Genomic DNA, 12780 nt, shown 5'->3' with positions numbered 1-12780 from the left:
GGTCTTGAAGATATTTTTTGTAGACTTCTTCTCTGTATTCTTGCCACCTCTTTAATATCTTCTGCTTCTGTTGTGCCCATACCATTTTGTACTTTATTTTGCCCATCTTTGTAGTTTGAGGGTTCCCACTTACAATCTCAGGCCTTAAACTGAAAGGATCATCAGTTTGCTCACAAACTGCTGCTCTGGTTTTACGTTACTGTTTCTTACAATGCTGTTTGCTTTGTCTTGCAAATCTTGGAGTGTTGTTAAGCCCTAGTTTCAGTTGGCCAGACCCCCTCTAGGGACTCAACACTTTCAAGACCTGCCTCCTTTCTTATCTGTGGTGCTCCTTGTCTTGCTCTCACAGCAAGCAAGCCATCAGGCAAGTTCCCGGCAGGTCAGAAGCCTGTGTGCCTGCTTTTCCCTGAAGCCTGAACAGAGGACTTCCATTTAATATCCCTAACAGCCTGAACCAAGTCTTACAGTTATTAAAAACCACTGAGTACTTATACAGAAGTATGTCATCAAATTACATTCCACTGTATGTCTGTTTCTGCCAGATTTAGCATGTATTACCAGAGATTATCTGTCTTTAATCTTTGATTAATAATGTTTTAGAGTAGTTATTAATCAAATAATCTAGATAATGATTTAGATAATTTAGAATAGAGTAACACCACTATGAGATGTTTGGATGCCATCACCAACTCGATGGGAGATGGTGATGGACAGGGAGGCCTGACGTGCTGTGGTCCATGGGGTCGCAAACAGTAGGACATGACTGAGCGACAGAACTGAACTGCGCACCACCGAATATCTGGTGTTGGTGGAGAAGCTTACAGTTTACTGTGTGTTCACGGGCTTTATTTCACATGATGCTGAAGGACCAATCAAATCTCTATTTCAAAGAAAATTTAAAGCCCTGATGGATTCTGGAAAAAGTAAAATTGGTACCATTACTTCCCTCCATCTTAAATATTTATACCACCATTGGTATGCTTCTGTTCTTTAACAGCCTATCTTTAATTTGACATGCTAGGTAGCTTTAAATTATTGCAACCATAAAAGACATGGTTCATGTCATTTTTGGACTGGACTGAATGACCTAATCAGGGCTGAAGAACTGATGCTTTTGAACTGTGGTGTTGGAGAAGACTCTTGAGACCCTTGGACTGCAAGGAGATCCAACTAGTCCATTCTAAAGGAGATCAGTCCTGGGTGTTCGTTGGAAGGACAGATGCTAAAGCTGAAACTCCAATACTTTGGCCACCTCATGCGAAGAGTTGACTCATTGGAAAAGACCCTGATGCTGGGAGGCATTAGGGGCAGGAGGGAAAGGAGACAACAGAGGATGAGATGGCTGGATGGCGTCACCAACTCAATGGACATGAGTTTGAGTGAACTCCAGGAGTTGGTGATGGAAAGGGAGGCCTGGCGTGCTGCAGTTCACAGGGTCGCAAAGAGTTGGACATGACTGAGTGACTTAACTGAACTGAATGACCTAAAAAAAAAAAAAAAAAAGCTTCTAAAATCTTAAAATTTAGCATTCCTATCCCCAGTTCAGAATCCTATTTTTCCCATTAGGTGGTGCAATTCTTTTGGAACGATTCCCTTTTCAACTGTGATACTTTTCCAATTCTCTGTTCAGAATCAGGGTCTCTGAAATTCCTGCCTATGGCAATGTCTTTGTATCAGGACATTGTTTGGAGGAGCTTTAGTGCTAATACACTCGTTCTGAATCTCGCTGTCACCTGAATTTCCTCCCAGTCCTCTCCAGAAAGCCGTCTTCCTGAGCTCTTCGGCAGTGGCCGGGCTCGGAACCGGGGGCGGGGCAGGCAGCTCCTAGTGCTCCGGGTCTCTCGGCGCTACACGTGCCTCTCTTCCTGGGACGCTCTGTGCTTCCAGGTTTCTGGCTGTCTTACTGGCCGCTCTTTCTCAGTTGTTTTTTTTTTTTTTTTTTTTCCCCCCGTATTTCCTTCACTTCTGACTCCATATTCTGATAAACTCCAGACTTATTTCTCTAGGTCAGACCTCTTCTCTAAGCTCATGCCTCGTAGCTAAAGTTGAATTCTTGATGTTTTCCCCTAGCCCACTGCAATGAATGGCATGATCGTCCATTCCCTGGCTCGTGCAAGTCAGGAAGCTGATGCCTGAGTCTGTTCCCCTTCTCCTCTAATGTCCCCAATGCTGACACATAAGCAGACTTTATGCAACATATTCCAAATCAAGTACCCAGCTTAATTTACTCCTATTTCTTTCTATCCCTATTGCCATCAGCTGAAACAGACCATCATGTCCCACCCAGACTATGGTATTAACCTTCTAATCTGTGTCATATTTTTCTTTCTTTTCCTTCGTTCAATCCATTCTCTAAAGCCTCAAAGTCATCTTACAAGTAAGCATGGTGTTACTCATTGTGCGAAACACTTCAGTGAATTATTTTTGAATATAGAATAAAATCCTATTAACCTACCTGGTCTGGTTTGACTGGCACTTGCCTCTCCTCCAGTATTTCGAGTCACTTTTCCCTCTTCTACAGCCACCAGCCTTGAGGCATCTTCCTAAGTTATTAGGTATTTCTTTTCAGCACAGGATGTATTAGGATTCATTTCTCCTGTCTTTTCTCATCTTTCAAGTTACAAATTGAGTAATAACACCTGAGAAAACCTTCCTTACTAGCTTGTCCCACTAAATCTCCATTAGATGTTGTCTGTTTTCTTTACATTGCTTCCTCATTTGTGCACATTTGTCTTCATACTTTATTACAATATAAGCATCTTTGGAGATAAACCAACTTGTTTTTGCTCACTCACTACAGGAAAATTTAAAAAAATTAAATCCTAAACAGTAGGTGGTTTGTTAATATTGAGTAAATTTATTGCTTACCAGCTGACATGGTAGTTAAATTCTGAAGAAATGACCATGGAAAATGACAAACAGGATCATGAAATATTATTGATGAAAGTGTTGGGATAGAGTGCTGATCACTGAGCCAGCGTCAATGAGGATCATTGAGCTTTAAAAAACAAGTGAGAATAAGGGTAGATTGAGAGGTGGAACAGAAAGAATCGAAGACTTTTGCAAGAGAATTCACAGTCTCAAATTGAAGTATCAGTGAAGAGAAAGGACATGAGAATTTTCAGCATTAATATTTTGGTAAAAATAGCTATTGTTGTTCAATCACTCAGGCATGTCCGACTCTTTGCAACCCCACAGACTGCAGCACACCAGGCTTCCCTGTCCCTCATGGTCTCCCAGAGCTTGCTCAAACTCATGTCCATTCAGTCAGTGATGATATCCAACCATCTCATCCTCTGTTGCCCCCTTCTCCTCCTGCCTTCAGTCTTTTCCAGCATCAGAGTCTTTTCCAATGAGTCAGCTCCAGATCTTACTTTTACTGGCTGTATAAAGCTTCTTCATCTTTGACTACGAAGAACATGATCAATGTAATTTCAGACCAACTGGTGATATCCATGTGTAAAGACATTTCTTGGGTTGTTGGAAAAGGAACACTTTTGACAAAACTCTGTGTTAGCCTTTGCCCTGCTTCATTTTGTACTTCAAGACCAAATTTGCCTGTCATTCCAGGCATCTCTTGATTTCCTACTTTTGCATTCCAATCCCCTATGATGAAAAGGACATCTGTATTTTTTGGTGTTAGTTCTAGGTGTTGTCCGTCTTTGTAGAACTGGTCAACTTTAGCTTTTTAAGCATCAGTGGTTGGAGCATAGACTTGGATTACTGTGATGTTGAAATGCTTGCTTTGGAAATGAATGAAAATTATTCTGTTGTTTTTGAGATTGCACCCAAGTACTGCATTTCAGACTCTTTTACTCCATTTTTCTAAGGGATTCTTGCCCACAGTAGTAGATATAATGGTCATCTGAGTTAAATTCACCCATTCTCAGCCATTTTAGTTCACTGATTCCTAAGATGATGATGCTCAATCTTGCCATCTCCTGCTTGACCACGTCCGGTTTACCTTAATTCACTCCAGGCTCCCATGCAATATTGTTCTTTACAGCACTGGGTTGACTTTGACCACTAGGTATAGCCACAGCTAAGTGTCATTCCCTCTTTGACCCAGCCACTTCATTCCTACTAGAGCTAATAGTAATTTTTCTCCACTCTTCCCCAGTAGCATACAGATTATTCTGCTCTAAGCCTAATTGCTGATTTCTCTGACCACAGTTCTCATTTTGTGGCATATTAACTTTGCCCAACATGAGGCTTATCTTTATAATACACTTTGAAGAACCCAGTAGAGAGGGGAAAATAAAGACCAGCAGCATGGCCATAAAGCTTTAGCAAAACCTCCACAATGAAGTGGACTATTCTTTCCCTGAAGCTGAGTCTTTGAACAAATGCAGTAAATGCTTAGATTATGAATTGTTTGAACTTCATTTTCAATAAAATATTGGCTTTTGTAATAAAAAAAAAGTTTGCTTTTAAGATGAAAAAGACCTATGCTCAAACAGAAAGAACTATGGTGAGTAAACTTGATTGCTCAGAATATACATGGGTTTAAAAGGAATTTTGGAAACTTTTATGGGTCAGAAAGGGCTTTCCTGATGGCTCAGGTGGTAAAGAATCTGCCTGTGATACAGGAGACCCAGATTCAATCCCTGGGTCTGGAACTTCCCCTGGAGAAAGGAATGGCAATCCACTCCAGTATTCTTACCTAGAGAATTGCATGGACAGAGAATCCTGAAAAGCTACAGTCCATGGGGTCGCAAAGAGTTGGACACGGCTGAGCATGCATATGAAAGGAATGAATAAGTCAGATAATTCTTCCAAGCATTGGCATGTGTATTATCACTTTGTTAGATGTTAAACATGGGGAAAATGACTGATGCAGTTTCCCTTTTTCTTCCACGTTTTTCCTCAATAAAGCTCAACTTCAAATTAGGAACTGCAAGAATTTGATGTTGAGAAAACTAAAGATCAGAACTTTTTTGTTTGGCATGGCTGAACTGGAAAGTATTTTAGTAAGAGTGGTAATAACTGTATTTTCAGTGCCTAACTCAATGGCTGTTGCTTCAGAAAATATCTGGAGGACAGCATAATTGCGCAGAATTTCAGAGAAAGATAAACATTTTAATTAATCCATCTGCATTTCCAAGGGATTAAATCCTATAATACAAGAAGAAAAGCTTGACCATGAAATTTGATTTTGTAAAAGTCAGGGAACTTTGGATAGTATTAGGTGAATAAAACATAATTATCAAGAGCTAAAATTAAAATGTATGTGTACTGCTTTATACTATAGCTTAATAATATATTTTGAAAGAAGAAATGGTGACTGCTTTTACAGTGTCCCACAGGTTTTGGGTTGTTGTGTTTTCATTTTCATTCGTTTCTATGCAAATTTTGATTTCTTTTTTGATTTCTTCTATGATTTGTTGCTTATTCAGCAGCGTGTTGTTCAGCCTCCATATGTTGGAATTTTTAATAGTTTTTCTCTTGTAATTGAGATCTAATCTTACTACATTGTGGTCAGAAAAGATGCTTGGAATGATTTCTATTTTTTTGAATTTACCAAGGCTAGATTTATGGCCCAGGATGTGATCTATCCTGGAGAAGTTTCCATGTGTGCTTGAGAAAAAGGTCAAATTCATTGTTTTGGGATGAAATGTCCTATAGATATCAATTAGGTCTAACTGGTCTATTGTATAATTTAAAGTTTGTGTTTCCTTGTTAATTTTCTGTTTAGTTGATCTATCCATAGGTGTGAGTGGGGTATTAAAGTCTCCCACTATTATTGTGTTATTGTTAATTTCTCCTTTCATAGTTGTTAGCATTTGTCTGACATATTGTGGTGCTCCCATGTTGGGTGCATATATATTTATAATTGTTATATCTTCTTCTTGGATTGATCCTTTGATCATTATGTAGTGACCATCTTTGTCTCTTTTCACAGCCTTTGTTTTAAAGTCTATTTTATCTGATATGAGTATTGCTACTCCTGCTTTCTTTTGGTCCCTATTTGCATGGAAAATCTTTTTCCAGCCCTTCACTTTCAGTCTGTGTGTGTCCCCTGTTTTGAGGTGGGTCTCTTGTAGACAGCATATGTAGGGGTCTTGTTTTTGTATCCATTCAGCCAGTCTTTGTCTTTTGGTTGGGGCATTCAACCCATTTACGTTTAAGGTAATTACTGATAAGTATGATCCCATTGCCATTTACTTTATTGTTTTGGGTTCGAATTTATACACCGATTTTGTGTTTCCTGTCTAGAGAATATCCTTTAGTAGAAATAAATGCAAAAGAAACAAAAGAGACCATAGCAAAAATCAACAAAGCCAAAAGCTGGTTCTTTGAAAGGATAAATAAAATTGACAAACCATTAGCCAGACTCATCAAGAAACAAAGGGAGAAAAATCAAATCAATAAAATTAGAAATGAAAATGGAGAGATCACAACAGACAACACAGAAATACAAAGGATCATAAGAGACTACTATCAACAATTATATGCCAATAAGATGGACAACGTGGAAGAAATGGACAAATTCTTAGAAAAGTACAACTTTCCAAAACTGGACCAGGAAGAAATAGAAAATCTTAACAGACCCATCACAAGCATGGAAATTGAAACTGTAATCAAAAATCTTCCAGCAAACAAAAGCCCAGGTCCAGACGGCTTCACAGCTGAATTCTACCAAAAATTTAGAGAAGAGCTAACACCTATCCTGCTCAAACTCTTCCAGAAAATTGCAGAGGAAGGTAAACTTCAAAACTCATTCTATGAGGCCACCATCACCCTAATACCAAAACCTGACAAAGATCCCACAAAAAAAGAAAACTACAGGCCAATATCACTGATGAACATAGATGCAAAAATCCTTAACAAAATTCTAGCAATCAGAATCCAACAACACATTAAAACGATCATACACCATGACCAAGTGGGCTTTATCCCAGGGATGCAAGGATTCTTCAATATCCGCAAATCAATGTAATACACCACATTAACAAATTGAAAAATAAAAACCATATGATTATCTCAATAGATGCAGAGAAAGCCTTTGACAAAATTCAACATCCATTTATGATAAAAACTCTCCAGAAAGCAGGAATAGAAGGAACATACCTCAACATAATAAAAGCTATATATGACAAACCCACAGCAAACATTATCCTCAATGGTGAAAAATTGAAAGCATTTCCTCTAAAGTCAGGAACAAGACAAGGGTGCCCACTTTCACCATTACTATTCAACATAGTTTTGGAAGTTTTGGCCACAGCAATCAGAGCAGAAAAAGAAATAAAAGGAATCCAAATTGGAAAAGAAGAAGTAAAACTCTCACTGTTTGCAGATGACATGATCCTCTACATAGAAAACCCTAAAGACTCCACCAGAAAATTACTAAACTAATCAATGACTATAGTAAAGCTGCAGGATATAAAATCAACACACAGAAATCCCTTGCATTCCTATACACTAATAATGAGAAGACAGAAAGAGAAATTAAGGAAACAATTCCATTCACCATTGCAACGGAAAGAATAAAATACTTAGGAATATATCTACCTAAAGAAACTAAAGACCTATATATAGAAAACTATAAAACACTGGTGAAAGAAATCAAAGAGGACACTAATAGATGGAGAAATATACCATGTTCATGGATTGGAAGAATCAATATAGTGAAAATGAGTATACTACCCAAAGCAATTTATAGATTCAATGCAATCCCTATCAAGCTACCAACGATATTCTTCACAGAGCTAGAACAAATAATTTCCCAATTTGTATGGAAATACAAAAAACCTCGAATAGCCAAAGCGATCTTGAGAAAGAAGAATGGAACTGGAGGAATCAACCTACCTGACTTCAGGCTCTACTACAAAGCCACAGTTATCAAGACAGTATGGTACTGGCACAAAGACAGAAATATAGATCAATGGAACAAAATAGAAAGCCCAGAGATAAATCCACGCACATATGGACACCTTATCTTTGACAAAGGAGGCAAGAATATACAATGGATTAAAGACAATCTCTTTAACAAGTGGTGCTGGGAAATCTGGTCAACCACTTGTAAAAGAATGAAACTAGAACACTTTCTAACACCATACACAAAAATAAACTCAAAATGGATTAATGATCTAAACGTAAGACCAGAAACTATAAAACTCCTAGAGAAGAACATAGGCAAAACACTCTCTGACATACATCACAGCAGGATCCTCTATGACCCACCTCCCAGAATATTGGAAATAAAAGCAAAAATAAACAAATGGGACCTAATTAACCTTAAAAGCTTCTGCACATCAAAGGAAACTATTAGCAATGTGAAAAGGCAGCCTTCAGAATGGGAGAAAATAATAGCAAATGAAGCAACTGACAAACAACTAATCTCAAAAATATACAAGCAACTCCTACAGCTCAACTCCAGAAAAATAAATGACCCAATCAAAAAATGGGCCAAAGAACTAAATAGACATTTCTCCAAAGAAGACATACAGATGGCTAACACATGAAAAGATGCTCAACATCACTCATTATCAGAGAAATGTAAATCAAAACCACTCTGAGATACCATTTCACACCAGTCAGAATGGCTGTGATCCAAAAGTCTACAGGCAATAAATGCTGGAGAGGGTGTGGAGAAAAGGGAACCCTCTTACACTGTTGGTGGGAATGCAAACTAGTGCAGCCACTATGGAGAACAGTGTGGAGATTCCTTAAAAAACTGGAAATAGAACTGCCTTATGATCCAGCAGTCCCACTGCTGGGCATACACACTGAGGAATCCAGAAGGGAAAGAGACACGTGTACCCCAGTGTTCATCGCAGCACTGTTTATAATAGCCAGGACATGGAAGCAACCTAGATGCCCATCAGCAGATGAATGGATAAGAAAGCAGTGGTACACATACACAATGGAGTATTACTCAGCCATTAAAAAGAACACATTTGAATCAGTTCTAATGAGGTGGATGAAACTGGAGCCTATTATACAGAGTGAAGTAAACCAGAAAGAAAAACACCAATACAGTATACTAACGCATATATATGGAATTTAGAAAGATGGTAACAATAACCCTGTGTACAAGACAGCAAAAGAGACACTGATGTATAGAACAGTCTTATGGACTCTGTGGGAGAGGGAGAGGGTGGGAAGATTTGGGAGAATGGCATTGAAACGTGTAATATCATGTATGAAACGAGTTGCCAGTCCAGGTTCGATGCACAATACTGGATGCTTGGGGCTAGTGCACTGGGATGACCCAGAGGGATGGTGTGGGGAGGAAGGAGGAAGGAGGGTTCAGGATGGGGAGCACATGTATACCTGTGGCGGATTCGTTTTGATGTTTGGCAAAACTAATACAGTGTTTCAGGTTTAAAAAGAAAAGAAAAAAAAAGAAGAAGAAATGGTGATAGTTCTAGCTTGGTTCTTTCTAGAGATTGTTTCGGCTATTTGAAGACTTTTGTAGTTCCAAGTGTGTTTTAAAACTGTTTATATTTCTGTCCATTTGGGATTTTGATAACATCTCATTGAATCTATAGATCATACTGGACAGTATGGACATGTTAACAATGTTAATTGTTCCAACATATAAACGTGATATGTCTTTCCATTTGTTTGTGTCTTTTTAATTTCTTTAATCAGTGTTTTATAGTTTTCAGTGTATAGTTCTTTCACTCCCTTGGTTAAGTTTATGCCTGTGTATTTTATTATTTTGAGACTGTAGTAAAAATGTTTGTTTTCTTAGTTTCTCTTTCTAGATAGATTGTTGTAAATACATAAAAATGAAGCTAGCAGGAAGACAAGCATGTAGACCGATACAGAATAGAGAATCCAGAAATAAAACCATGCATATGCAGTCAGTTATTCTTCAACACGGATGCCAAGAACATACAATGGGGAAAGAATAGATTCTTCAACAAATAGTGTTGGGAAAACTTTCTATCTGCATACAAAAAAGAAGGGGAATTTAGACTCTAATCTTATACACAAAAAATGAACCCACAGTGAATTAAAGACTTAAACATACAACCTGAATCTACAAAATCCCTGGAAGAAAACATAAAAAAAACTTTGAAACTTTGATATTGGCAATTATGTCTTGGATATGACACCAAGAGCACAGGCAACAGCAGTAAAAATAAATAATAAGGACTGCGTCAAACTAAAAAGGTGTACCTGCAAAGGAAGCAAGAGTCAAAAGAGTGAAAGTCAGCAGAGAAAAGACAACATCTCATTCAACTGAACTGAGAAAACATTTGCAAATAAGATATCTGATAAGGCATTAGTATAGAAGGCAGGTAAGGAATTCCTTTAACTCAATAGCAAAGAAAAAAAGAATTAATTAATTTAAAAATGGGCAGAGAAACTGAATAGCCATTTCCCAAAGGACACAAATAGCCAACAGGCACGTGAAAGGATAGCAACACTAATCACCAGGAAAATGCAAATCAAAACCACAGTGAAGTATCACCTCATACACCTGTCAGGACGGCTTTATCAAACAAAAGATAGCAAGTGTCCGTGAGGAAATGGAGAAGTCGGAGCCCTTGTATGCCATTGGTGGCAATGTAAAATGATCCAGCCATTGTAAAAAATAGTGTGGACGTTCCTAGAAAAATTACAAACAGAGCTGTCATATGATCCAGCAATCCCATTCCTGGGTATTTATCCAAAATAATTGAAATCTGATCTCAAAAAGATATTTGCAATCCTGTGTTCATTGGCGCATTCACTCACAAGATTCAAGCTGTAGGAATAAGTTTAATGTCCATCAGCAGATGAATGGATAAAGAAAAAGTTAATACAATGAAATATTACTCAACCTTATTAAAAAAAAAATGTCTTGCCGTATGTGGCAATCTTTGAGGTAAGTCAGACATAGAAAGACAAAGACTACATGATTCCACTTAGATGAGGAATCTGAAGTAGTCAAACACATAAACAGAGTTCACTGGTGGCTGCCAGGAGCAAGGGGAAGGGGGACTGTGAATTGCTGCTCAGTGGGATGAAGTTTCAGTTGTACATGATGATTAAGTTCCTAGAGAGCTAATTTTCTACCTTGGGTTTGTAGTTAGCATGATATTGGACACTTAAAATTTTGTGGAAAGGGTAGATCTCATGTTAAGTGTTCTTACCACAGTAAAAAATATTACATAAACAACAGATGGATGAAGTTGAGCCTAATTCCTGGTACAATTCTGGAAAGCATGCACTTGTTTTAGGAACATTCTAGAAAAAATAGTGGTGATCACGAGAGGACAGCATGTGACTACTAACAAGCCCCTCGCTTCATTTCCTTTTCTGATGCATCAATGGGTAGATAAGCTCGATAAATGCCTTTGCTGCATCTCTGAATTTAAGCAAAGCCCTCTTTTTTAATTATTGAAAATACAGTAAGATCCATGTGCACATATATACATACGCATGCTACATGTATGTCTATTTGCATGCATGCATCATGCACATACATACACACATAGACATGTGTCTTCTACTCTTTTCAGTATCTTTCTGTCTGAACATTTAATATATTCCAGTGTAGTAGTGACCTTGATTTAGTCTTGCTGAAAGCAATTCTTTAAATGCCATTATTCTGTAAAGTACTGCACGGAGACTGTCTGGAAGATAGTTTTGTGGAAAGCCATTGGTATATCTCCAAACAAGCATTATTTTGAATAGGAAATGAAGTAGAGCTTTCCCCAGAGGAGTATACAGTGTTTTTATCTCAGCAATATTGAGTTCTCACTGCACACTATTTTCAGAGCACATCTCTATAATGACTTTATGCTGTGTATATCACATTTCTGACCAGAATGAATGCAGTTTAGTTTAAATATCTATCTCACAAATGTTTATGATAGTAACTGCAATTGACTACTTTTTACTGGCCATAAAATTGGAGAGTTAGCCACAGATTTAGACTTGGGATAAATGAGTTTGTTTAATACAGCTGACAGAATTGAACATTTTTCCAAAATTCAGACATGACTGAAGTGACTTAGTGCACACGCCCCCCCCCCCAACATTGCCTGTGGTTGTTAGAATTCTGAAGACTTGTTCTTGAGTATGTCTTCATTTATTGCATTTTTCCAGAGACAACACTATAAACTGTATTACTTTAAAATACCCTGTTTCTCAGTAATAAAATTTACAGCTAGATACGATCACAAACTGATGACGCCCAAACACATCATGGATGGTAAGAGATAACTACTTGCGATATCAAGTAAATAAAGTGGAAATTGGATCTCCACTGTCTTTTTTTTTTCTTTTTCTTTTGATCCGCAAAATCTGAGATACCAAAAAATCACTGTTTCAATAAAAATAACATTTTAAAATGGATTTGGTATTCAACTGAAATACAGAAACTTTATAAAATAAAGTCCTGATTATTATTACTTTTGATAAACATGTTATTCCTTTTTAAGTTAAGATAGAGAAAGAAAAAGAAAGTGAAGTTGCTCAGTTGTGTCTGACTCTTTGTGACCCCAAGGACTGTAGCCTGCCAGGCTCCTCCATCAGTCAAACCTAGGAATGAATACTTTTGCAACTTGCAATTGTTTTAATTTGGGGCAAGTTACTCAGCTACTTCCCTGGTGGCTCAGAGAGTAAAGCATCTGCCTACAACGCAGGAGACCCGGGTTCAATCCCTGGGTTGGGAAGATCTCGTAGAGAAGGAAATGGCAATCCACTTCAGTATTCTTGCTTGGAAAATCCCATGGACAGAAGAGCCTGGTAGGCTACAGTCCATGGGGTGACAAAGAGTCAGACACGACTAAGCGACTTCACTTTCTTTCTTTCTTTCTTTCACTCAACTATTTTAAA

The 12780-nt window shown here is 37.9% G+C and overlaps 1 protein-coding gene across 1 annotated transcript in view; it reads left to right on the top strand.

Annotated features, from left to right (window-relative positions):
• Positions 1-12780, top strand: part of RALYL (RALY RNA binding protein like) — a 425012-nt gene that overhangs the window by 120300 nt on the left and 291932 nt on the right. The window lies entirely within an intron of this gene.

Source organism: Bubalus kerabau, chromosome 14 (assembly GCF_029407905.1).
Source record: "Bubalus kerabau isolate K-KA32 ecotype Philippines breed swamp buffalo chromosome 14, PCC_UOA_SB_1v2, whole genome shotgun sequence".
Classification (NCBI taxonomy): Eukaryota; Metazoa; Chordata; class Mammalia; order Artiodactyla; family Bovidae; genus Bubalus; species Bubalus kerabau.
Note: the sequence above shows the minus strand (reverse complement) of the source record. Positions and strands in the feature narration are given on the sequence as shown.